General features: G+C 38.0%; 2 non-coding genes across 2 annotated transcripts; one reads left to right on the top strand and one right to left on the bottom strand.

Annotated features, from left to right (window-relative positions):
• Positions 1-248: 248 nt before the first annotated feature.
• On the bottom strand, positions 249-323 carry Trnas-cga. The gene has a single exon. It is a non-coding gene; the product is annotated as a tRNA-Ser (tRNA).
• A 102-nt stretch (positions 324-425) lies between these two features.
• Trnas-cga lies at positions 426-500 on the top strand. Its single transcript has one exon. It is a non-coding gene; the product is annotated as a tRNA-Ser (tRNA).
• Positions 501-4,913: the final 4,413 nt, after the last annotated feature.

The following is a 4,913-nucleotide window of genomic DNA, read 5'->3' on the forward strand; positions in this document are numbered from 1 at the left end:
TGTTAACGGAAGTTTTCTCTCATTCTTTGTTGTTATTCTATGCAGTCAGATTGCGTACTAATACTAATCAGGGCCAACCGTTTACGAGACTGTGTAACCGGACAGACAGCTATTAAAAATATTTGCATTGTATTTAATTAAGCCCCCATGCACGTGGCGACCGCTGCTTTGGATCGTCCCTTGGAATTATTCTGATTGTAAAAATAGCAGACAGTAATATTGTTAAACTTCCTGGCAGACTAAAACTGTGTGCCCGACCGAGACTCGAACTCGGGACCTTTGCCTTTCGCGGGCAAGTGCTCTACCAACTGAGCTACCGAACCACGACTCACGCCCGGTACTCACAGCTTTACTTCTGTAAAGTTTGGAAGGTAGGAGACGAGGTACTGGCAGAAGTAAAGCTGTGAGGACGGGACGTGAGTCGTGGTTCGGTAGCTCAGTTGGTAGAGCACTTGCCCGCGAAAGGCAAAGGTCCCGAGTTCGAGTCTCGGTCGGGCACACAGTTTTAATCTGCCAGGAAGTTTCATATCAGCGCACACTCTGCTGCAGAGTGAAAATCTCATTCTGGAGTGGTATTGTTGTAGCAATTTGTAGTTTAGTAATTGTAGTCTATATTGCATGTGTATATTTGGTAATTGTCATTATTCTAATGGTATTTTTTTTTTTGCAGAATTTAATTTTTTATAGCTTGTATACGCGTTTGACAATTTTGTGCAATTATGAAGATTTCAATTGTTCGTTAATCGTGTTTGAGGGAAGCATTTTGTGTGAATGGTATTGTTGGTGGTAAAGTGTCATATTGTGTTTATTTTTCATATAGTGTCGAGTTTTGTATGTTTTGTAAATGATTACGCGATCGATGAAAAAGGCAAAAATGATGGATAGTGAGAATGACGAAATTGTTAACATGGCGAATTCGCCAACAGAGGAAAACAGTATCATGAATAATGAAGTACAAAACAATTTAAGAAGCAGGGAAAATAGTCTAGAACCAGTTCAAAACTTTTCACAATTAACGAATTTTCAGAATACGAGATTAATGACAGAAGATTCTGGAATAGTATCGAACACAGATAGCTTTACAGCTATGACGAGGGAAGCTGGTTTTGCGGGAAATGTTAGGGGCGAAAGGAATTTCGAACCAGTCAATGTGGAGCAGTTGATGGGTGCAATATTGAATCTGGGATCACAGTTGGTATCTGAATTAAAAACAGTGGGATCACAGTTACGATCTGAATTTAAAACAGAGATGGGAACTTTGGCAACAAGGTTAAGAACTGATATGGGAACAATGGAAACATGGTTAAACTCACAAATAGGAACAATTAAAACAGAGATGGAAACAATGGAAACACGGTTAGACTCATGAATAGGGACATGTTTCAAAAACATGAAAGATGAATTAAGGAAAGAAATTAGAGAGGAAGTACAACCGATTTTGAATGCTCACAATAATAGATTAATTTCAATAGAAATCAGACAAAAGGAACAGGATAGAGAACAGGAAGAAAGAGATCGCGTGATAGTACAAAAATTTTCAGAATTAAATTTACAACATGCACACGATAAGGAAGAAATATTTGAAAGAATCGAGGAATCCGTACCAAATGACAGAATAAATAACCTAACACAACAGTATGAACAGTTAACTACTAAATGTGTCAATACTGAAACCCGAGTCGCGACACTTACGGAAGACGTAAATAAACAGAAAGACCAAATAGGTGACTTATCGGAAAGAGTGGAGGAGATTTCAGATAAATTGACAAATCTTAGTTTAAATGGGGTCAGAGATTCGGATGATACAGCTCCATTACCATTTGCAGAAACCGAAGAGTACCAGAACATAAATAAGCATGTTGAAAAACAGGGAAAATTTAATGAACGCGTTAAAAGGGAATTTGAGGCATTACAAAAGCAAGTCAAACAAATTGAAGGCGAAATCGTAGGAAAAGACAGCAGAAGAAATTTAGAATCACAGATAGCAGAGGGCTTTGAAGAAAATAATTTGTTTCATTTACGGGATGCAACAAGAGAACGCCAGGCGCGCAAACTTGACAATAATTGACATTCGGACTGGGACAGACGTGGTAGGTCTTTGTCGCCACGAGGCGAAAACTTTGACTATAAACACTTCTTAACTGTTCGGAAATTTAAGATCTTTCGCAATTCTAAGTATGACATACATCCATGTTCATGGTTAGATCAATTTATGCACGCACTTCCACCAAGTTTGCCACTAAGTCACAAACTGGAATTTATGTGCGGCTATTAAAGTCCTCAGGGGATTCACTACACTAAGTGAATATGTGCCGTAGCGTGCACAGGGCCCCGAGCTGTAGTGGTGCTATTACCCTTTTAGTTTTCTGCACTGCTGCCTACACTTTTACTATTCTTTGTGTCTATCAAAACAACTCTTCGACTATCAATCTATCTAGAGAGTCAGTTAACAATAACCGGATATGACTATTTTATCCAAAAGTGATTTCGGAAATTACCATTTGGACTTACTGTATCTTCTGCAGCATTCATTCTTAGTTTAAACGAAATTTTACCTGTTTATCTTCGTGACAATATTACTTCATATGTTGACGATATTCTTATTGCTAAACGTTCTTGGAGTGATCATAACAAAATTTTGGTTTCATTATTACGTATTTTTGCAAGAGTTGGCATTTCAGTGAACTTGGAAAAATCTGAATTTGGTCGTTCTCAAGTGAAATTTCTTGGTCATATTATTTCTACAGAAGGTATTCTTCCTGATCCAGAGAAGCTAGACACTATTCGTAATTATGCTGTTCCTACTACAAAACGTGATGTTCGTATTTTCCTTGGTGTATGTAATATTCTTAGACGCTTTGTTAGATTGGACAATTTGGCCACACCTCGTTTATGTGAACTATCTAGAAAGAATTCTAATTGGTGTTGGGATGAGGAAGCTCAATCAGAATTTGAACAACTTCGTGATGCTTTAGTTGCTGCTCCACTTCTTTCACACCCAGATTTATTTAAAGATTTTTGTTTTGCGACGGACTCATCATACAAAGGCCTCGGTGCACATTTATTTCAAGAGATAGAAGGAAACGGCGTTGTAGTACAGAAGACTATTGCATTTGGAAGTCGTGTTCTCTCTAAATCAGAAAAGAATTATTCGATTACGGAACTTGAAGCTTTGGCTGTTGTATGGGCTTTCACTAAATTTCGCATATTTTTGTATGGTAGACATACTAAGATTTACACCGATCACCGAGCTCTGGAATTTCTTATGTCAACAAAATTAACACATGGAAGATTGTCACGATGGGCGCTGTATCTGCAGGAATTTGATTTCAGTATTGTTTACATACAGGGTTCTTCAAATATTATTGCTGATGCTTTATCACGTGCACCATTGGGTTTGAAACAAAATGCTGAAGAGGACTGCAAAGAAAACAATTATTGTTTGATGTATATTCAAGGTGTTGCATTTGAGAATTTTATTTCGTCTTCGCTCCAGGACATCGCTAAGGAGCAAACAAGGAACCAATCTGGAAGGACATTAAGGAGAAGTGGAAAAAAAAGGAAAGCGTAGCGATTAGACAGTATTATTTAGTTCGCAATGATATTCTTTTTAAACGATAATCGGTCGACAACTCTGTTAGGTTAGTTTGTATTCCTGATGAGTGGGTTAATAAACTGATTTGGTACACACATTTCAGTTATGCACACTTTGGTCCCAGAAAATGCTTTCATAAATTACGAGAAAATTTCTACTTCAGTAATATGGAAAAACGTATTCGATCTGTTCTTGCCAAATGCAGATTATGTCAAAAGGCTAAGCCGCCAACTATTTCTCACAGAGCACCGTTGTTTCCTATCATCCCAGCGAAATTAAAGGACATGGCTGCAGTCGATTTGTTCGGTCCAGTGGTTCGTTCTACTAACGGTTTTGCGTACATTTTGGTAGCAGTGGAATTGACATCATAATATGTGTGTTTTACACCTTTACGCAAAGCAACAACTCGTTCAGTATCTAATGCTTTCATCAAACATTTTCTTAAAGAAGTGGGTCATGTTGATAAAGTTATATCAGATAATGGATCACAGTTTCGTTCTCAAATTTGGCTTCGTACTCTACGGTGTCGTAAGATTAAACCAATTTTCATTTCACTTTTTCACCCTCAATCTAACGCTTCAGAGAGATGAATGATAGAAATCAATAAATTGTGTCGACTTTATTGTCATCAGAATCACAGAACATGGGATCAGTATCTTCATATTTTTCAAGACATTCTGAATGAACTTCCTAATGATTCGACTTCTTTACCGCCTATAGTGATATTAAAAAATAAAGCACCGACAAATCGCATTTCTGAAATAGTTCCTTTCCCGCCTGCACGGAAACTGCGGCATTCTGAAGTTGTCAACCTGGCTCTACGAAATATTGCATCTGCGGCTGCTAGAAGAGAGAAATCAGCTAAACGTCCTGGTCGTTTAAAATCCTTGTCATTTGGTCAAAAGGTGTTAATTAAGTCTCACCGTTTGTCTCACAAAGGAAAAGGCTTGTGTCGCAAATTTTGTCTGCTTTATAACGGTCCAAATAGGGTTCGCAAAATCATTCATGGTAACACTGTCGAAGTAGAAACTCTTAAATCTCGGCGCTCTAAGGGAATACATCATATATCGAACGTTAAAATTTTTGTGGAATGACATACTTTTGAGAAACTAACAGTTATACGTAAACACACGGAGAGTACAAGGATACCGCGCCGTAATCCGGCGGCGGCACATACTCAAAGGAACAGTCAAGTCTGCGCGAACTAATGCTTCTGTCCATCAGCTGTGTTGTCTTCTGCTGCCACTACCAATTTGTGACACTCACAAAACACAAATAAATGTTTTTACCCTTTATATTTCAATACTGCTACTACAGT

The sequence above is a fragment of the Schistocerca piceifrons genome, chromosome 6 (genome assembly GCF_021461385.2).
Source record: "Schistocerca piceifrons isolate TAMUIC-IGC-003096 chromosome 6, iqSchPice1.1, whole genome shotgun sequence".
Lineage (NCBI taxonomy): Eukaryota > Metazoa > Arthropoda > Insecta > Orthoptera > Acrididae > Schistocerca > Schistocerca piceifrons.